Below are 22,523 nucleotides of genomic sequence, written 5' to 3'. Positions count from 1 at the left end.
TCAAACATTCCTTCACAATGCAAATGTATAATTAAGATTAAGTGGTGCAGCGTGTGCAGCGCACCGTGATAGATGATAGACACGGAGGGAAGTAATGTCTCGAGCGCTATCTGGCCGCAACGATATATTACAACTCGCGCTATTATGTATAAACTGTAGGATCTTCGGCACGGATAAATCATAATTATGAGCTTCGCGCGCTGCGGATGAGCTGCATCTGAGTGAAACCGTCGTCAAAGTGGTTTCGACAACACACACCGTCACCGCCAAAAGACGCACGTAAGAGCGAGCAGCGCCGTTCATGGTGGTTTCATCGCGGAACAACCCCTCCCACCCCGTATTTTACATTCTCCGGTTGTCAGTGCGGAAAACTAACGTCGAATTTGCGAGCGAGGGGGTGGGGGTGTATAAGCAAGTTCAGGAATTCCGCCCTCCGTTCGTCCGGGGCAAACGAAAATGCCTTTCTCGAAAGAAAAAAAAAAAAAACGATCGGATCGGCGGGAAAAAGAAGGAGACGAGAAAGAAGGAAGAGAAGATGACGTGCTCACCGATTCCTTCGGGCGATTTCGTTTATTGCAGCGGCGCGCTTGTTCAGCGGTCGTCTAATAACGGCGGGCGGAAGGGAGTTGTTTTCCTCTCTCGTGGCAGATGAGANGGGGGGGGCAAGACTTGCTCCTCCGACCTAACCTGCAACAGGGACGCATAAAACGAAATTAATGTCGTAATAATCGCGCCGCGCTAAACGTAATTCGGTTAAAGCGGTGCGCGCGCGCGCGCGCGCCCTTGAGACGCGCTTAATTTCGCAATAATTGTTCTACACGGCGACTTATCGCGATTATATTACTCGGTGCGCGCACGTGGTGTACAGACACCCTCGGTATTGCGCCGGGATACGAAATCGTTTTAATACGCACGCTCCGTTGTCTCGGGTTGTATGCGGAAAGGTGATGTTTCCATGCGTTTGCAGAGCGCGTTCGCAGAGGTGACGAGGAATTTCCGTGCGAAGGGGAAGAGAGGGGAGAAAGTGTCTCGTTGGAAAAAGTTGACGGAATCATTTAGACGATACTTTCGCAGAGTATACGAAAGAAGCGAACTCCGCAGGGAGGGGGGAGGGGAAAGTACATTCCGGCCGTTCTCGGCTTATGATATGCTTGGAAACGTTCGTTTTCGCGACGATGACGACGAGTCGTCGTAGGCGGCATCGTCGTCGACGATGCGACGTCGTCGTCGTTTCAGCAGACTCTCTCGTTTAAACGAAACACGTTCGTGCCGATACAAGTCCGTGCGCCAAGAGCAAAGGCGAGGAAATATTCGCGCACGTAGTCGCGGGAAGAAAAAGAGATCAGCGGGGAGAAAACAAAATCGCCCAGAGAGACGACGAGGGTCCACAAAGGAAGAAGGAGGATATGAGCGGAGAGAAGGAGAGAGAAAGAGAGACCGAGAAAACAAGAGAGAGAGAGAGAGAGAGAAGAGACGGGAGGGAAAGAGTGAAAGCGAGATACCGAGTGAGAGCGAAAAGGAGTGGAACAAAAGGCGAAAGGGGGATGGCGAGAAAGAGGAGAGATGTGCAGCGGTCGAGGAGGAGGGCTGCGGGCGAATGACGTTGATGAAATGCTTCTCAGTGGCGAACATGTAACGCGACCTCGGTGGATCGAGATAAACGCATTCGCGAGTCGGATTCCTGCATCATCCCCCTTCCCCCTATTATCTCTGCTCCTCCCCCTCCCCCTCTCTTCCCGCTGCTCTCGCCCCGACCCTCTTCACCTTCTCCTCCACCTCATCCCGATAGTACCGCACGACGGCTCTTCCTTTAATCCATCCGAGCTTTATCTCATTGACGAGATAGTTGGCTCGAGCTACATCCGAATCCGCGAGTTATATATATATATATATATATATATATATATGTGTACATGTATATAAATATATGGTATACAATCTACGGTCGGTGTGCCGGCGCGCCTACGATCGTTTTAATCAGCGGTTCGAATCGACTCGATTGAAATCGGGCCCGCGATTGAAGCCGCGTTCCGTAAAACTGAAATCGATATCGGACGCACGCGAATATGGTGTTCGCTCACCGCGAAGCTCGTGGCGGAATTTCCCGCGGGTGACGTGCGAAGTAACGGGCGGCGAGCCGTGCGGCAAAGCGCGCTCGCCGAAATCAAAAGTCGGTCGGGAAAAAGGGGGAAAAAAAACGACGGATTCGCCGTTGCGCGCGAGAAACGCGCTTTCGCGAAGAAAGGGTGTCGTATTTTCTTTGCCTTTAATTGTACTCCGGTTTCCACGAACGACAGTCGTATAGAGAGAAAGAGAGAGGGAGGGAGAGAGAGAGAGACGTTAATTCGGTAGATGGAGATCCGACTTGGAATTCGGAATTCAACGACGACGGCGACGAGTCGATAAGAAGCGTATATGCGGTGGGTGGCAACACCGCTGATCCCAAGGCGTTATACAATACGCATACTAATGCGTTCATTTTTATTTATAAGCTCGGCACACAGGGTGTAACACACACGTGGCGAGCCTACGTAATATCTCGTGATCCCCGCTAAGAAGGCGACGGCCGTTTAAAAGCATACGGAAATACAAGGAGGAAAGGCAACCCGGAGGAAGTGCAGGGAGGAAGCGGGGACTTTCGAAGAAAGATTAAGCGACCCGATGTAAAGGGGGCGCACCGGGTGGGTGGTGGCTTCCGCGTGTTCCGGGGCTTATCGTCCCCGAAAGTTCTATCCGGGCGAGCTCGTTCTCTCCTCCTGAGATTTGCTTAATGAGGAAGAGTGAATAGAAGCCGGTTGTGTGCGCGATGTTACTAAAAGTAGCAACGAGTCCTGGCGACTCTCTCTCTCTCTCTCTCTTGCTCTAATCTCCTACCGGCCTTCCACGAGCGCAAGCCACTCCGGTCACTCCGGTTTTTTGCTCCTTCGTGGGAAAACCATCCCCCTCGGGCGACCGTCGCGTTTTCTTTTTCCCACCCCCGATATTGCTCGCAACGAACCTCCGCTGATAACCGCTCATAGCCTCCGAGGATTCCGCGCGAGGTTTGCACGTCGAACAGCGTCGGACTTTTGCGCACACGTATCTCTCTCTCTCTCTCTCTCTCCCTCTTTTTCCGGAGTTTCGGCTAAGTTTGTTCGGGGAAATCGCGGTGTGTTGACGTTCTTATCGCGCGCCCGGATGTTTCCTCTCCGGGTTCACGGAGATGTAGGCCAACCGGGATGCCGTCGTAATAAAGATATGACTTGTTTACATTCGGAGATACATGCAGAGCAGACGTGTAATAAATCTAGCATAGAGCATTACCGCGTCAGGCCGCTCGTCTCGCTTCGTTTCGGCATCGAGAAGCGAACGAGCGCGCACTCGAGTCGCTTCACCCTTAACCTTTGACCCAGCTGTTCCGCTCGTAACGTAGCACGCGTACCCGGCGCTATGCTCGAGTGCGGACAGGCGTGTGTCCCCTGTGTGCACCGTGTTTCGATACCGTTTTAATGGAATAGAATAAATCTCATAAAAAGCACCCGCCTCGGCCGGTCGAATTTTACGCAAAAATTACTGTACGAGGCGTTACGCAAAGCGATCGGCCCCCCGCTCGACCGGGTAAAAAATTCACCGGCCGAAAAACCGAGCGAGTCAAAAAGCCAAACTGTCAAAGGCTGCACTTTGAGTGATCTAACGCGTTCGTTTACCTGAAATATTGCGGTATCCGCTGGATATTCGGCGGGTTCTACAGCGTGCCTCACATAAAGCGTGTTACGCGCAAGAACGCCCGTCGTCCTTTTCCCGAACCCGTTAAAAGTAGAAGTGGATACTTCCCGTTTTTTTTTAAGGTTCCCTGTTTTTTTTTTCAAACGATGGAGCCCCCCCCCCTCTCCTATCGACCACCAGAGACGACGATGGCGAAAACGGCGCGAGAACGGTGTGCTCTCTTCGCCTCCTTTGTGTTTCCTTTTTTTTTCTGCAAGCGAAACGGCACACGCAAATATTTGCACGTAAGAAACTTGCATTCGCTTGAGATTTTTTTTTCACCGAACAACCTCTTCTCCTCCGCTTTCCCTCTTCTTTCTTTCCTTTTTTTTTGCTAATCCTCCTTCACGGTGTGGGAAGAAACGCGCGCCGGACACGCCGGCGGCTTTGACCGCGCTCATATAATTTTCTGGAGAACACGGTCGTACGAAGAGAAAGAAAGGGAGAGAGAGATAGGGACGGTTTTTTTAGAAACTGGCTTTTCAGATAGCTCGCTTCGCTGGGCGAGCGAAAGAGAAGTCGGCGAATCGGCTGGCAGATCGAATCGCGGCGGCGATGTAAGAGCCTGACATTAAGTTTTTCGCGCGCGGTGGTGCCAAACGGGTCGTCTCGTTTCCACACGTCGCTGAATAGTCGTCCGTCGGTGGACTCGGCGATTTTGTCCGCCTAGTTTATCGATCGACGCGGAAAAGAGAGAAAGAGAGAGAGAGAGAGAGAAGGAGGGAGTATCGTGCGCGTCGTTACTGATGTAACACGCCTGTTTTCAGATTCGCACCTGATAGCGGCGCAACGCTCGTCCGATCGGACTGAATTATTTCGGGCTTCTGTCCCGTGAATTCTTAATTCGCGTTTTGATGCATAGATTCAGCCCCCCCTCCCCTCCCCCCTGCAGATCTGTGTACGCCGATAAAGACAGACCGGCTCGCGATCGCGCTAATAATCTGATTCCGACGTTGGCGTGAACGCGAGACTGCGAACGACACGCGAGGTTGAAATAAAAATGTTTCGCGTACACGTGTGCACATATACGTACACACAGATGCGGATGAAAGATTCAGCCTTGCGAGCAGTGCGCTCGGATTTCGTGACACGCGTCGCTTTAAATCACAACCGCGATGTGTAATCGTGTGTACCATTGAGCGCGCGCACGCGCGGAATGTTCGTTCCGATGAATTCGGGGAATCAAGTCCGATTGTGCTGGAAATTAGGGGAACGTCTCTACGGAGTTTCCTCTGCTTTTCCCTCTTTTTATTTTCCACATATCTTTGACCAATTTTTCTGTAACGTTTCCTTAATCGAGAAGTTTGCTGGGAAGCGCGCAGCCGGTCGCCGAGCACAGACGTAACGAGTGTGTGCCCGGCTGACTGTGTGTGTGTCTATGTAACAGAATTTTCAGGGGGGCGAGCGGTGCGACTGGTACGCCGGGCGACAGCTTTTAATTGAAGCTGGTTTTGTCAGGCGAGATATCGGAATTAATCGCGAAGGTTGTGCCGCGCTAACGAATGGACGGACGTCGTGTTAGATCACTCAACGGATAATGGATAAATCGATAAAATGTTCTCCCGTGGCGGGTTGACACGCTTTCCCTCTTCCGCGCTATATTCGCGGTTCTCAGCGTGGCTCGCCAAACCGAGCTGTGTATCCTCTTCCCTCCTCTTCCCCCGCGCGAGCGAGCGAGGGAATCGCTAACGCAATTTGCGTCCGGCGCTCGCTCTCGTATTTTAATTTCTCATATTCCGAGACTCGTACGCGAGCGAGCGAACGAGACATTTCGCGCGATATCTCCCTCCTTCTCTTATCTCCGTAGCGAAGACGGGAGGAAATTCGTCGCTGCGCCTCTCTAAGATTCGTATGCACGATATAGATATTTCTCCTCCCGCCTTCTCTTTTTCAGAGCGGAGATAATAATATCCCTCACGAGAAGTAATTAAGTCGAAACACACGCCGATCGGGACGAACGCGCGGAGGATATCGGTGACCATACATGTGTGTGTATGTATGTGTTTATATATAATATATATATATATATATATATGTATGTGTGTAATAGGGGAACGGAACAGTGTAGAGAAATGGAGAGGGGTAGGGAGAGAGGGGGGAGACGAGGGCAGGAAGGCAGATAGGAAATTGCTTCGAGCATATACTCGCTCGCAATACCAATCGGGGGCGCAGGGGCGTACCGTGCGTGCNGCGGGTGCAACGCCCCGTAACCCCCCCCCCCCGCGCTCGTGTAGAAATTTTGTTACACCATTATCGAGTGCAGCTGCACCGTTTATGCAACACGTCGAATGTGGTTCGTGGTGGGCCGCGCGTGTCGCGCCGGAAAACGTAGAAAGCCGCCCTGCACGCAAGATGTAACGCGATGCTCAGGGGGAAAGTTTCATGGCGACACGTGCGACAACGATGGCCGGGGAGAAAGAAAGAGGGAGGGGCTGAATTTTCTCGATTTTTTCGAAAGAATCTCGTACAATTTGGAACAATCGCGCGGTGTCGCGCGACTCTTCGAATTCCGACGGGAAGGCATTTTTCGTTTCACTCTCCTCTTTTTTTCCAGCTGTCAATCAAGTTTTTACCCGCGCTTCGCCGCAGAATCGATTCATCAGTTTCATAACCGTTTCGCCACCTTGCTTATCGTGTCAGCATTATGTACGCTAAATCGAGCGAACAAATTCCATTATTTCATTTTCGACCAACGCCACCATTTAATATTCATTTCGAGCCGGATAAAACGGCGCATTAAGATTACACATTTTGAAAGCCGCGCGCGTCCGCGCTTCACTCGCGTCAAGCAAACGCAATAAATATGCTAAAGGTATAAAATAACGAGACTCGTTTGTTCCTCCCTTATTCCCTTCTCGAACAACAAACCACGATTACAGTCGGTTAAATTCGAACTCGCCTGTTCATCATCTGTTGTTTTCGATATCGCCGGAAAAATCACGCTTCCGCGCAAACAACGTATGATCGGCGACGTTACACGTATCGGCCCCCGGCGATGACTTATTAAATCATTACGTCCTCCTCTCTCGTCTCTCAATACCCCGGTTTTTCCTATCGGTCATTACCGGACTGTCATTAAACGCAGCGAAAGAAGAAGGCAAATTGCACCCGGGCGTTCGCGTTAATTCTAAGGTTAACTCGCGTGCGGTCGTTAGTTCCGCGGGAATTCGTGTCGCGGCATACGCTACATAATCAAGTTTTCCGTCGTATTCAGAAGTGCCCGAGGAGCTGCCATTATTCTTGCACCCAGGTTCGCGTCATCCATCATACGGCGTTGGTGCATCGCGCGCGCGCACGCACTCGCTGCACCCACACGAACACGCGCTCGACTCTCTCTCTCTCTCTTCTTTCTCTCTCGCGTCTCTGCGCGCACCGTGGCGGCACACAGAGCGGCTAAGAACAAAGCCGGCGGCAAATGACAGCAGTAATTTTCGCAAACTGTTGTGGGACGCGTTGCCGAGGCATTTTCTCTCTCTGTCTCTCTCTTTCTTTTTCCAGTGCGCTTCCACTGCGCTTTAAACGCTCCCGTGCGACGACGTTGCCGAATTCAAAAGTTCAAATTACATTTCCGCCCCCGTGAGGAAATGTCACCGGACAAAAGCAGACGGATAGTATAATCGTGAAATTAGATTAAATGCAAAATTTAACAAGGAATTATTATATTGTCTTCAACAACCGCGCTGAAGATATTTATTTGATCGCCGATGCGACAGGGATGAAACGGACCGAAGCTTTATTCAGAACTGATGACTTTGTTCATTTTGGATTTGGGTTTCTTTTTCGCAAACCGGCGGAGCGCACGTGGAAATTGCAATTCGCGGCAGCTTGTTATACGAAGTTCGGTATTTCACGTGAGGATTAGCGAACGTTCGAGTGGAGACTTCGTCTCAGCGAAAGTTCGTTACGAAGTGTCGCCGAAAGAGCGAATATTCTTCGATCCACCGACGGTAAGCACAGTCAACTGCTTGTCACGAGTTTGGTACATGACGTGGAAAGACAGAAAAACTCGAAAGGGAACTAAACTTCTATGCTCGGACGGGATGTCTAGCTCTTGAAAATGTAGAGAATGTCCGAGAAGTAGAAATCTTCGTGGAATTTAACGAATCTCTATGTCCGCCTGGACTTTCTCAAACAAGTTTTAAAACGTTCCGTCGATTAAAATAATAGTATCATTAAATATATGTGTAAAATACATTTCATTCGAAACGCAAATTAAAACATGTTTTACACATACGACATTTTAACATTCATTATAAACACTTTGTTATATTTCATTTTATTAATTGGGTATATTAATTGGGTGAAAACCGGTTACATATACGACTCGTCAACCTGTTCTCTTTCTCTGCGATAAAAAGAGGTCCTCGCAAGGAGAGGAGAAATGAGAAGGAAGAGAGAGTCTCTTTAGACAGGGGAGAAATTTTTTCGGGAGCCGCAGCTTCAAAATGTCGCCGTAGAATTTCGGGAAACCACCGGGAGACTCGCCGGGTAATGACGGGCCTCCGGCAGGTAATATGACGCGGCCTCGTTACCGCATTCGCGCTGGATCTTCGATTCCCTTTGAATCCGGAATCGCCGGCCGGGCTTTGCCGCATCCGAACGATCGCGCCCCGTCTAAGGCGGCCGCGAGATTGGCTAGACTCCGCTGGAGAGATTCGATTCCACCCGTTCGGCCGATTATGGCTCACGAATAACGTTCCCTTTAATTTAACTTCGATTGTTCCGAGTCCGTCGTCTCGTTGCGACGTCCACGAAACGTCCACGAAACTGCTCCGCTTTCGTACTCCCTTCGTGTTCGATGAGGATAAACCGGCCCGAAAATGTGTCAGTGGTAAAAATAAGAGGGAATAGCTGGGGAAAATTTCACTACTCTCGTTCCCTTTAGTGAGTTTAAGCTCGAAAGCAGAAGGGCGAAGAGGGGCCGGACTGGTTAAAATCCGCTTTTGCGGGCCGATTTCGTGGATTTCCTCGATCCGTATCAGATGTCCTCACACACCGGTGATAAATACGAGAATCAACGGGATCATCGGCGTCCGCCGGTAAATCGACCGGATTTTACGTCCACGAATCATGTATCCGCCAGTATTCCCGCTGAAGAATTATTGAATTACCGCGAAATTCTAGAAAGAGTATCGCGTATAACGCAAAGTATAAAAATGCACCAACTTTTTTATTTTTAAGCGCCCAGTGTCGACGCAAAATTAACTCCAAGTTCAATACGCCGAATGACGACGACGACAACGAGGGTGGTGACGGTGGTTGGCGAAAAAAAAGGACGAAACAAACGATCCCATTTAAGATATATATTCCGGAGTGTACGGTCGTTAGGGCGATTAAAAAATTAACGAAACGCCCGTGGAGAGCGTTGAAATAAAGCGGCGGGCGAAAGAAGCCGGTGGGACGCGGTTAAAGCGGACGTTTCCGAAGACTGCTAGGGCTTAATCTGCACGATCTGCGGATCAGACACGAGGGCAATAAAGATCCGGCGGCGGGCCACACGCTGATCCCGATGAGCGGGTGCGGTCGGAAGATACGGGGACCAAAAGAGAGAGAGAGAGAGAGAGAGAGCTGGCTATACTCCGACCGTATTCATTGGTGGCTCTTCAGAATATCTTCAAGAAGATAAGCTTCTCATCTTCCTTCGCGTGTTTCGCGCAGCTGAATGTTTCACTCGCGCTTTTATCAAACGAAACGATATATAACATGACGGATATTTGGATGGAATCGATACTATCGACGCAAGATTCTGGTAATAAAAGTTCCATCTCGGCGATTTATTGAAATTTCGATGCTGAAATTGACGGTGGTAACTTGGAAAACACCCGCTTCTGGAGGAGGCGGCACGAAGGTGCGCGTTTTCGGGTTCATAGAGCTGGTAAACAGCTATTTATCGCCGCTGGCTTAACGAACACCCCCCGGCGAAGACTTAATACAAGTACGACTAATCACCTCCGGACAAGAGATCTCACTTACGGAAATTAAGTGCTTCCAGGAGAGTTCCAATTGTAACGAGGAACAATTGTAACACTCGCGATAATTCGGGCCCTTAGTTGCTGTACACGCCAGGAGTTTAAACCAAGTACAAAGAGAGAGAAAGAGAGAGAGAGAGAGAGAGAGAGAGAGACCTCAACGATAACGCGAGACAAATCCATCCGCATGTTGCATGCGAGAATATTCATGCGTTTGTCATCTACGTTCCAGGCTTATCTCGGGGCAATTCCGGAGGAACAAGACTCGCAGCACGTGAAAAACTCAGGATAACAAAGTCGGGAATCAATGTTTCGCGAGTAACGCTGAGTTACCGCAGGTGCATCTGATCTTAGGATCAAGATGAACTTGCTAATTTCCTGACAACATCCCCGACGCTTGACGTGCCTTTCGAGGCTTCCACCTTCAGGAGGACACGCGAACAAGCTAGCGGAAAGTTCGTGGCCTGCGCACCTGAGGGTTGCGTAGGTGTTCTCTCTCTCTCTCTCCCTTCCGCTCGGCGAGCACAATACGGTTGTAGCGAGCAATAACGCCGAATTTTATACGAGGCAAGATTGACGGCGGTGTAACGTCCTCGCGTCCGGACGAAATCCGCTTAGAACTTTCAAAACCTGCCCCCGAGGCACGTGTGCGCGACAGAAGGGGGACGGGGTGTGGATGCGGAAGAAGAAGACGGACGGACAGAGAGAGGGAGAGAGAGAGATACCGAAGTAGGAATAGAGAACAGAGAGAACTTATTTACTTTACGTCGTGCGCACACAGGTGAACCCTCGCGTACTCGCGTGCACGCCTTCCTGGCTTCATCCATGCGTGAAATTCCTCCGGGGGATTCTTCTCTCTTCCTTTCGCTCGTCCACCACCATCTTCTTCCTCTTCCTCCAACCGACCCCTCGTACACCCGGCCGAACAGAGACCGCCGAACCCTGTGGCGTCTTTCGGCCGCGGCAACTTCGATGGCGTTGCAACAACTCCAAGATATCCGATGCCTTCTTCTTCTTCTCGCTTCGCTCGCTAAACCGTGCGTTTCAACGTCGGCGGCAGGAAAGTTTTAATTTCCTTCGGAGCGCATCCCCCCCCCCGTGTTTCATTCTTTCTCTCTTCGTATCGCGAGATCAACGGACGATATATGTTCAACGCGCGATCATCGAGCTCTTAAAACTTATGACAGAGAAACGGCGATCCGCAGGGTCGGCGATGAATTATCATCGCCCGGTGGACAATCTTACCGCGCCGAAGTCTCCGTTATCGCGGCGGTCACGATAAATGAGGGCGGAACAGTGGTGTAATTCACGTATTTCTCGTCTTCGGAGCGAGAAAAAGGGCCGTGAGAAAAAAGGGGGGGAAAAAGAATCCCACTGCGTCTTCGTTTTTCGAGCGGTCCGAGCGCGAGGAAGTATAGACTCATAAAGAGCCCCGGGTCTTCAAAGAGCACGACCGACGAAATTAGCCGTCATAGAATTCGGCCGGAAAATCAAACCGTGAGAGATCCTAGTCCCCCCACCCCGATCAGCTACGCCGGGGCATATACGGTTGCCGTCTACGTCGGCTACACGGTAACGTTAGGGATATATTGTCTATTTAGAGGCGTACGCTCAGGGGAACATCAAAGAAGCACTAGTTTTTATCAGGCAAAATTACATACATTCATTCTATCCGAATGATAAGTATTAATTTAAAACAAAATAGATATACACAATATTATAATATACAATTTGACTTGACTGATGCTACATTTGTACATCAGTTGATCTGGATATGCACGGATAATAGAAAGAGGTGTGTAAAAATGTGTTTAAATGTGTGAATTATGTGTATATATTTCGAGTATTACTACACGGAAAAAAATACGTTGTTGAATCAACAGAATTTCCAGCGGTACGCGTAGAGTAAATCTTCTTGATTAAATAGCGGTATCATTGAAACTAGTACTTTAATTATTGTAACAATAGTAATAATGTAATGGTTTTAACGATATTTGCCGTTGAATTCGGAAAATTTATTCCAATTACGCTACTGTTTGAAATTTTATTAATTCAACCGCATTTCTTTTTTACGTATGACATATAAACCCGACACCGCTGCACTTTCAAAATAAAATAGTAAATAATTCGGAAATTTATATTTGCATATTCTAATTTTTAATATAATATTAAAATCTTCCTTTTAATTTAGAAAGTATTAAAGATAGAAATTAAAAATATTGCAATTTCAATAAAAAAGTATAAAAAGCATCAACTTTTTAGTTATAAATATCTCAACTCTCAATCTTCCTCTAATTACGCGAGCAACGAGTTAGACAATATTTCATTATACGCGCAATGCAACTTTCATTGAATCCTTCCACTTATTCCCGACTCATTTCACAACCTCCTTTCAAGTTGGAGCAACTTTTCATCCAGGCTCTCTCTGAATAACCGTCCAACTTTTTCCGTCACTTTTAAACGCAACGACCAATTTGTAATCTTTTTCATAATTTCTCCATTATTTCAAGTAACAGACACTGCATCCTTAAATCACGCCGGGAGTTCGGCAACCGACGTGCGTTTACCATTACGGCAGGCCCGAAAGGGCGGAAAAGCGGAGATAGCTCGCGGGAATTTTTGCGCTTTCGCGTCGTCGCGCAGGTAAAGACGCGGAAATTGATACGCACGTACGCATCGAACTCGCGCGATTCGACCGGTATCGGCGTGAAACGGCGTGAAACGGCGTGTCGGGAAAGTTGTGTCACGTCGCGGCGGAGCGTGCGTTTCCACGAGAACCGCTCCTCCTCCTCTACCTTTGCTTGGGTCGAGGAGTTCGAACGCGGTTACGAGAGAACGATGCGATTGGAGATGCGCCCGGCATGCGGCCCGTGGCTGGCGCGTGCACTTTGTAACGCATTCCTGTATATTTCGCTCGGAGCAATTCGCGACGCGTCTTTGTCTCGCTCCGGCGGTACACCGGCGAGAGAACGCCGGTTCGAGAGAGCCTTTCCGATATCCGACGATGCTGCACCGTAGTACACGGACAGTAGTGCCGGACGAGGGAGAGAGAGAGAGAGAGAAGGGGGGGGGGGAGAGAAGTTCGGCACCGATTCTCCGGAGGGGCTGCGTTAAACGCCGAGTACAAAGGCCAACGTGAATTTCCGCTTTAAACCTAATTCACTGTTACTCAGTTCGGAGCTTATCGACAATGAGATACAGGGGGAGGAGAGGGGCGGTCGGTGCCTTCAAGAAATACGTGTGCACACACACACACACGCGTGTGGTATGTGGGAAATAAAAGTATTCGCGCGCCTGCGTGTAGTATTCCGTCTCTTTTTATTTCGAAAAAAGATGTGGCCCGTGCAAATACTTTTTAATCCACCGTGAACGTACGGTATGTGTGTATGTGTGTGTGCGTGTCTGCGTGCGTCGGGGAATATTTGCATGCTCGGCCCTTTTATAAAAGCCTAGCCTTTTCATAAAACTCCGTCTCCCCTCTCTCTCTCTCTCTCTCTCTCTCTCTCTCTCTCACTCGCTCTTTCTCCATCCTTCTCCGTACCGGGGGCATTTTATAAAATGGTTAAATTTACGAAGTTCCTCCGCAACGTGCATAATGCTGTACGTACGATGATTAAATACGATTATAATGATAAAAACAATTGCGAACATTATTATTTCGACGCTCGCCCCGCGTGCCTCGTTAACTCGGTTGCGAAATCTGAAATTTTGCGGGTAATAAAAAGAGTCGGATTAATATGAGAATATAAATCCATTTTACACGCGGCACGCTTGGCGCGTCCCGCGGAAATATCATATCGCGTTAATTAATTTACACAAGATGGCTAAATACGCGTCTCACGCTAAAGGGCGCTTCGAAATGCAAACACATTACGATGCAAACACACCTCCATTATCGCGCATTTCCAAACTATTCGGCCGACACTCGTGGCCGGCAAAAATGTGCCGGTCGGCGAGTTTACGCGCGCGGATAACAGCTTTTAACTAAACACTGAGAGGAGCTTAATAGGAGGGCTTCCCTTGACGGAGGGCCTGCGAAACTTTCTCAAAGCGGCGAATTTTCTCTGAATTATACCACTTGCCGGCGGCCGGAAGAATCGCCCGCGACTCTAAATAATATCGGAAGAAACACGAGAGAAGGAGGGGGGGATTCGACGGGTGCGTGTGTGCGTTCAACGCGAAATAACACGGGGGCGGCTTCAGCGGAGATTTCGTCGAGTGTGTACGATAGACACACGATCGTTATAAAGCCATCGCACAATCGCTTTCCCTCTGGAACGCTATTGACTGCCGTTCGACGCATCCCGTTTTTTCGGAGCTTTAACGCGCGCATTTAATTTACTGCACGTCCGCCGCGCACACTGCGCGTCTATACAGGTAAATAAAACTAGACGTGCGAGAGGAAAGAGAGAGAGAGAGAGAGAGAAAGAGAGGGAGAGGAGGACTGCGTGAGTAGGAGAGTGATCACCGAGACGTCCAACTTCCTCAAAAGGGCCCCCGACGCAATTTAATTAAAAAAGTGTATTTTCCAGGTTGCTTTTTCCCCGCCGGCTTTGATCACGCGCACTAAAGTCCGCTCTTTATACATTTTATCCCGACGGCAAAACAAGCAACGCCGGCGGTCTGGCTTTTTCGCCAAGTAGGGAGACGAAGCGGCAGTCGGTTCGTCGGCACGCTCGACCCGGCCGCTCGTTCGCGAACTCGCGGAAAAAAGCTTGTTTATTCACGTGTATATCTATGAATGTTTCATGCAATATTCCGCCGCATACGTAACGAGGCCGTATGATAATGCTCGGTGGTCGAGACGTGCTTATCGCCCTTCGGATAAATTATGCGTCGCTCTTAACTGCTCATAGAGGTGAATTTTTTTCGGCTTCCATTGCCGACCGTCGTGCAAAAGCTCGTGAGAAAAAGAGCTTTCCCTCTCTCTCTCTCTCTCTCTGTCAGGAAAGGAGAGTCAAGTTTCGCGCGGGTTCCTTCTACTGCCTCTCTCTCTCTCTCTCGGATTTTTCCGGATTACCTGAGAAGGAAAATTGACTTTCTCTCTGTTCGCCGCCGGCTCCCCGCGGCGATGATAATTCAGCCATCATGCGCGCACTTTGCCCGACGTTCCGCTCGATTTACAATTCCTTTTTTTACTGCCGAGGAGTCACGCGCGACCTTCGGATGACCCACGCGTAATGATGCAAATTCTGTACGGTGTGGCGCTTTTTTTCCTTTCACTTATCCAAAATAAACGAGCGAACCGTTCGAGAAGGATGAATCGGGCGGGAAAAAAGGAAAGAGAAAGAGAGAGAGAGAGAGAGAGAGACGGGAAAATTCCACCAGTTTTCCGCACGGTTGTCTCGGTTGCCTCTTTGAGATAATGCAGGCACCGAGTATCACGAAAACGAAATCCCACTCTTTTTCGGACGGAAGCGAGATCGTCCCGGAATAATCGTAGTCGAATCACTCGCTGGTTCGAAGACGCAATGCGCGGATACAGGTCGGGATTGACGGCACGACGAATTATTCCTGCGATTGTCCGTGATGATCAGTCGGCGGCCGGATGATCCCGATAATTGACAACGGAACGCTTCGCTGCACAAGAGACACCGCGCATTTACAGAGGAGCGCGCGCGACGACTCGTTAGCGCAGGGCGCAGACCGCAGCAGCAGTCGAGTGTCGTGCACGAATGATAATTAGCGGTACAAAGCTATAGGAGAGAATGGGGGAGAGAGAGAGAGAGAGAGAGAGAGAGAGAGAGGGAGAGATGAAAAGACGCAGGAGAGAGACAGAGAGAGAGAAGAGCCTCGGTTGAATTCCCTCTCGTTGTTATACGCGCGCGTCATAATAATTACTCCTCGCGGGCAACGAACGTGCACCAACCGAATACGAGCGAGCGGCGATCCCGTGGCGGAAAGGACGTGTCCGTCTCTCGAATTGACACGCTCCTTTCTGCCGATCCGTCACGGTCCTTTGTACGCGTTAAGGGAACAACTGCTGGGACGTCTCCGTCGCATGCTGCGTTAAGGAACAATTAGAGAGAATGCGACACATTTCTTTTCTCCTCCGCGCGCTATTTTCAGGTTCGTTCGAGCCCCTTTGTAAGATAAATGGAATATCGCTACTTGGAAGCGGGGGTGAGAGGAGGGGGATCAGAGAGGAGAACGAACGAGGGCCGATTTTTCCTCCTCGGAGCGGAGGAGCCTCTCCGTATAATCTTTTTTTCCCCTCCCCCCGCACGAATCGATTCTCCCCCGGCGGTTTTGCGTGTAGAAGCGTTAGAAAGCCGGGTCGCGTTCGGAGGAACAAGGACGACGATATTATAGACTATCCGGGAAACACGAGCCGGAGGAGTCCGAACCGGAAGTTGGAAGGCGAAGAGAGAGGAGAAGGGAGGAGACGTATCATCGGCGCGAAGTGAGTATCCAGACGGGCTTTTAGTTAGGGCGTAAAATCACCAGGTTCTCGTGTGCGTCCGGCCGCGGCACTAAAAACGAGAAGCCTACGGGCAATAGGCCATGGTATGCCATCCGGCAGGTGGATATCGAGAGTCTCCGAGGTGGAGGCACGCCGCGGCGGCCGCGAGGAAGAGAGGAAGGAGACGGCGGAGGAGAGTGCGCGGGAGAAGGATCCCGATTATTCACCATCGAGATTTGCAATCGACGTTCCCCCCCCTCCCCCCTCTCGCCGCTCATTATAGATGCCGTACCATCCGTGCGCGGATGGAGGATATCTCCTTCGATCCTTCCGTAAAGCGTGGGTCGAAGGGGAAGAGCGATGGATCAGACAGAATGACGAGAGTATCGTAGAACCTCGTCGTTTCTCTCTCTCTCTCTCTCTCTCTTTCTCTCTCCCACCAAGAGCGCCTCTTGCCAATTAACTCGCGAGCGAAGGGGGCTCGCGGGGCGAAGAGGGCATATCGATATTTTACTCATTACTGGTATATTACGCGAGGGAGAGAGAGAGAGAGAGAGAGAGATCGATTAGGTGCTTACATCGAGGAAGATGTGTCGATAACAGGCGGGAGCGAGAGAAAAGAGAAGCGAAATGGGAGAAAATCGTTATTTTCTTTCCTTTTTTTTTGTATTCCTTCTTTGTTCCGCTGCTTGTATTCTGCTTTGCGATTAATAAATCTTTTAACCGCGCTGTCGTGTCGAGAGAGAGAGGTGAGCGGAGAAAAAACGGTCGGTCGAGGCTTTCCGATTTCTAGCGTTCACTTCAACCCGCTACTGTTATTACCGTTCAACGGCCGCTTGGGAAATGCGATAACGGATTTAGCGACCGTTAAATTCATCGTTTCGCGTTATCCGAGACGACTTGGTTCCTCGACGAACGCCACGGGGGACGAGGATACAGTTCGAAAGCCACCGGCCTCACGAGACAAATGCTGTCGCGTTTGAAGGGAGACGACAGGTCGATAATCAAATACGTGGGCGGAATCGAAGGCGGCGGGGTCGGGAGGAGATGCATTTGTTTCGCCGTATAAAAATTCATACCGTCGTATGCGTATGTAACACACAACAAAATTCCGACCGGTAAGTCACGTTAGCGAACGTCGGATGTTGGTGTCGTGCCAGAGATATCTTGGCATCGCGATGTTTTCGCGTAAACCTCGTTTCCGCGTTTGCTTTGTTAGTTCGATTATTACTTACGTGGAAAACAACACGCACTCGTTTCCTCAGGATTTTCTACATATCGCTCGACACGTATATCGTACATCCCTTCCGCATATTCTTTCTCTCTCTCTCTCTCTCTCTCTCTTCTGCTTTTTCGGCCCTCACAGATCGACTTGCCGAACGAGTGGAAGGCGGTGACGGCGGCGAATTACCCGCCGCGTCGTTAGCACGCACGTCCGTAAATAACGGCGGCGAGTTAGCGAACAGCTTATATAAGAAGTCGAAAAGTGCGGCCGCGCGACAAAGTGTCGTTCCGCGCGGTGGATGAAGAAGGTGCGCCCGCAAGAAGAGGAAGAAGAGGCCGATCTCGCCGTCACCGTCTTCCTAGCTATCGGTAGCTATCGCAGCGAAAGAAAGAGAGAGACGATGCAACGCCTTTTTGCTCCCGCTGCCGAGCATTTTGCATACTTAAAAAGTTTGAACTTCGCTTTATAACGAGCTTAGGGCCCCTCGCACGGTTAACGAGGAATGATTTACCGCCGTTCCTCGCCATATGGCACGTACATACGTACGTATGTACGCATACATAGTGTTCGCGTGATGCGCGTACCAACACCAACGACGAGACAGCAGACGTACAGAGAAAGAGAGAGAGAGAGAGAGAGAGAGACTGCGTATAAATCACAGGCCGCAGCCGTGCGGCGCGCGGCCTAATATAATCGCGCCTAATAAAGTTGGCAGCTACTAAATTTTCTTAACTCGGCCTCGAGAACCACGCCGCCTCCTCCTCCCGCCCTTCTGATCGGCCCTCGAAACGATTTAACAACGTAATTCGCCAGGCAGGACTGTCGTCGTGCCGTCGCCAGTCGACAAATGCGGGTGCATCTCGCCCGACGGATGAAGCGATCTCGTTCGGCGAACTTTCGGAAAATTCAGGAAAGAGAGAGAGAGGGTGAAGCCGCAAACGCTCGTCGCGATACGTATTGTACCGGAAAAATAATGATTCCGGGAGTCATTAGCGAAACGAGAGCTCACGAACGCGAGGGAGGAATAATAACCGCGTCGGAAGAGGAAATTAATTAAAAGATTAAAGCGACAATTAAGCGATACCGACCGCCGGGATATTTCTCTCTCTCTCTCTCTCTCTCTCTCTCGTAAGAGAACGCTCTTTCAATATTTTCTGAAGTATTTAAATACACACGATTCTCACGTAATATTACGCGAGCACCCTTTACTTCGCGAATGACGAATTTGACTCCGAGTAATACGATTACGCTCGACGTTTCTTTTCTCTTTTTTCCCCATTGGGCGGAAAATCGACCGCAAATTTCGCAAGGAATACAACGCTCGCGCTGATTCCGCGTCGCCCACCATCCCCTCGCGCGGGGGTGGCGTACATCCACGTACACACACATCGGCCGGGGGTCCTCCGACATTTCGCCCGCTTTTATTACAGCGTTTTACTATCACGACCGTATATAACCGCGTGGTAGCGCGAAATGACGCGGCCGGCGGAAAACTGGTGGGCGACGCGCGCGAATAAATGCGGGAGTATCTTCGGTGGTGGGAAAAACTCGAGACAACCCCCGCCCCGTTCGAGAGACTCCGGCTCGGCGACCAACTCAGTCGTGTGTATTTACACGAGAGATTTACGGTAGCACGCCGAGCGCGATCGCGTGTATATCCTCGCGCTGCATTAACGCCGAGGTTGCTGATGAAGAACCGCGGCGGATTGACTCTCCCCCTCCTTGGCAACCTATGCGAGCTATTTCCAGCGTCACTTTCGTCATGCGACAATTCCCCTGAATGAATCCGATTTTCGAATCGTTTCACAGCGTGTTCGAAAAATTTCCTCCATTTTCATCCGTCGAGTGTCGTAGTGGCCGTCGGCGAAAGAAATCTGCAGAGTCCCCTCTTCTGAGAATTTTTTGACGCGAAAGACACAGGAAGACGACGAGAGAGAGATAGAGAGAAATGTAAGCGAATTGTCGCCGCAATTTCCGTCACTCGCTGCCTGTCGATTCGTCGCGCTTTTGTCAAATCGACACCCTCGATCTTGCGGCTATCTTTTCCGATCGCGGCGAATTTGCCTGCGAGCCGTTCTCGATATCTCGCGATATCAAACGAAGCGAAATAGTCGGGAGGGGGATTCCGTCGCGTCGCCGTGGCGTCGACGGTGAAATATACGACGTGCGCACGGACGGTAACGTATGGGGATTTCGTGTACCCTCTCTCTTCTTGATTCAGACACGATGATTCTTGCGTTTCATTTTGCAGCAGCGCGAAAATCGCAGTCAGTATTGGCAGTCCGAAAGATTTATCGAGAGCGCAGCGAGGGCGCCGGGGTATCGGTAAATTACTAGGATTGTAGTTGGCTTTGGCATAAATAAATTAGCAAATTACCGCCGGCCGCCTGCAGTAATGATTACAACGGTTTGGCAAACAAACAGCGACATTTTAGCGTACCGGTGAAATTGCCGATTAATTCAGCACGCCCTAAAGACGAACGGTGGTAGCCGTCCTCTCTTACAGACGACCGTGATATTCAATACGGAGAGAATAATTGCATTCGGCCTTTCGGTTCCCGGCTCTTCGATACGCGGAAAAGATCAATTTGAAAGTGTAATTTATGGAAAACTCCGCTCGTACACGCGACGCGTACGCGTTAAATTCCGGAAATATTCTTACCCCCACCCCCGGTTGCGCCTCGTAAAAAAAGGAGCCGCCTTCGTCCCACTCTCGTTTCTCTCTTTCTCTCTAACTCTCTGGCGGATATATATTCTCGCTTCAGTGCGCGCGGCTCCGCTCGTCCATGTCTTCTCGTTCCCGGCTTCAATTTGACGTTCGCGTCAAACGCGTCGAATCGCGAAACGCGGAGGTGGAGAGGTAAACGCCCGATGCGATATCTCGGGATATCGGTAAATCGAGCAGCGATCTCTCTCTCCTCCGACGTCTTCCGCGTCTCTCACTTATGGAAACAACGTCTCGCTTCACTTGCCTGCCCGGCCACTTAATCTCTCTCGTTAATTTTGCAACGATGCGATGCTCTACGAGCGCAACTGTGTAACCCGCGCGGTATTTCCCCCTCCTTTCATCCCCCCCCTCTCTCTCTCCTCCTCTGCCGCAGTGTCGGAGCAATCTTCCCGCGAGCATCGAAGCGTGCGATTACGTTTCACTTCGTTCGTCCGCGAATTCCGCATAGCGTAAAGGTGCGTTTATGCAGCACCGGCGGCTCTCGTGTGAACGAACTCGGTGCGAACGGAATTTTCAAATCGTCTATCCGGGAATGACCCTCCAGCTGCTTATCCAGCGTAAATCCGTCGGAATCGCCGGATTCCCAACGGAAGGAGGGATCGGGCATTCTTCGAAGTTTCGATATTTCGATCGAGCCGCGCGCAGACGTGATCGAAAGCCGCAGCGGATTAAGTCTATAATTCGTAAGGTCCACTTCGGCCGGGGCTACGGTATTTCAAGTGGATCCTACAAATTAGCGTGAGCCATCCGAGGCGATCCGGGGAGGAAAGGGGAATTTTCGAGGCGCGGGAGAGATTTCGAAAGCGCGCAGTAACCCTCGAGGTGTTCGGCAGCGCCGGAGCGGATTAAGCCGGTAATTTGTTAAGTCCACTTTAAATACGAAGTCTCACCGTCGAGCGGACCTTACAAATTACTGCGACTTTAACGTACTCTACTTCCGGTCTCGTTTATCGCGCGCGTTATGAAAAGTCCCCTTCCTCTCCCCGTTGCTTCAATGAGGAGGGCGAGATGTTCGCCGTGAAATTTCAAGGGATTCGGAAGAAATATAAGGAATCCAGCCTCGAAATCCTCCTCATTGACGAATCGCCTTGCCGAGCGTGATCGCAAACGCTAGTTTACCCGCGCTGACAATCGATTAGACTCTACAGAATCCGAGGGACATGGACAGAGGAAGAGAGAGATAGATAGAAATTCAGAGAGAGAGAGAGAGAGAGAAACTCTGATAGAGGCTGCACCGCATATAATTACGTTTTCCTTCATCCCGCATCAATTCGACGTAGTGCCGTTCCGTCGTAATTCGTTTCCTACTTTCGTTCTCCTCGAGTGCTTCTTCCGCGAGCGTTTCCCCCCTCTCTCTCTATTTATCTCTCTCCGCCTTTCTCGACCACGACAGGCCGATCTGAGAGAGTGAAAGGAATAAAGAGGGTGAGAGGAGGACGGAGAGTAAGAGAGAGAAAAGCATACTATGCACTTTACAGCGACTGCAAAATTTAATGAAGTCACAGAGAACAGGGAAAAAGCCCGTATCAGCATCGAGCGTAATTTAAGGAGGTCAGAGCTGGTGCGCCGCTTTGCGCATCCACCGAACGTAATCCTTTATTAAATATTTCCGCTTATCGTTTGTAGGATTGGCGGTCAGCGAAGTTAAGGACTCGCAGATTGCCGGCAACAGTTAAAACCCGCCTCCGAAAACTGTCGCGTAAATACCGATCGGAGCCGAACTGTATTCTGGTGCATGGATACTTTATAAAGATGATATCACCGTCTTGAGATCGATAGTTACTCGGCCGACAAATCGGTTTACCGCTGGAAACTCAGAGAGACGGCTTTGTACGGTCTTCATACATTTATAACGTTCGCCCCGACTAAATGCAGCTCGGCACACGTGTATGAATAAATCAAACTATTTCTACGCGGAAATGTTTACCCGCCGCATCCGCACTGTATCAAGGCACGTTCTCGGATAACACCGATGTGTGTGTCATACGGCATGTAAAAATTTGTAACCCCGAAATAAAAATGTTGAGGTCTTATTCGCAACCGCGCGCCGTTACTTCAACAGAGAGGAGAAATAACTAGAGGAACGGTTATCGGGCTTTCTAATGCAATGTGTGTGTGTGTGTGTATCCGGCGTCACGCGAAACGATTTTATCCGCTNATTTTATCCGCTTTTCCCCCCCCCCCCCCTTCCCCCCTCATTCTTCCTTTCTTTGACACGCTCAAAGGGAAATATCGAGAATTTCTGAACTTTGACCCGACCCGCAAGACGCGAATCGCTCGCTCATGCGAATATCGTCGCTCTTGCTCCCCGATAAAAATCCACCGGTAGTTTTTAATACCGCCGCCTATCCATCCACCTGCCGCCACATGAAAACGCGGGGAGCACTTGACAGTAATCACGATACGTGACCGTCGAAGCGGTGGTGGGATATTCGAGTGGACCATTCAGACGCC

General features: G+C 50.2%; 1 protein-coding gene across 2 annotated transcripts in view; it reads right to left on the bottom strand.

Annotated features, from left to right (window-relative positions):
- LOC106748754 overlaps window positions 1-22,523 on the bottom strand; it is a 98,161-nt gene that overhangs the window by 31,459 nt on the left and 44,179 nt on the right. The window contains exon 1 of one of the 2 annotated variants that reach the window (XM_014627600.1): window positions 549-647. The exons of the other annotated variant lie outside the window; for it this stretch is intronic. The gene's annotated coding sequence lies outside the window, so the exon portion shown is untranslated. Of the gene's footprint in view, window positions 1-548; window positions 648-22,523 lie in introns of those variants that run through there. 2 annotated transcript variants of the gene reach the window in all.

Source organism: Dinoponera quadriceps, unplaced genomic scaffold, assembly GCF_001313825.1.
Source record: "Dinoponera quadriceps isolate SergipeBrazil2010 unplaced genomic scaffold, ASM131382v1 scaffold3127, whole genome shotgun sequence".
NCBI classification, from domain to species: Eukaryota; Metazoa; Arthropoda; class Insecta; order Hymenoptera; family Formicidae; genus Dinoponera; species Dinoponera quadriceps.
Note: the sequence above shows the minus strand (reverse complement) of the source record. Positions and strands in the feature narration are given on the sequence as shown.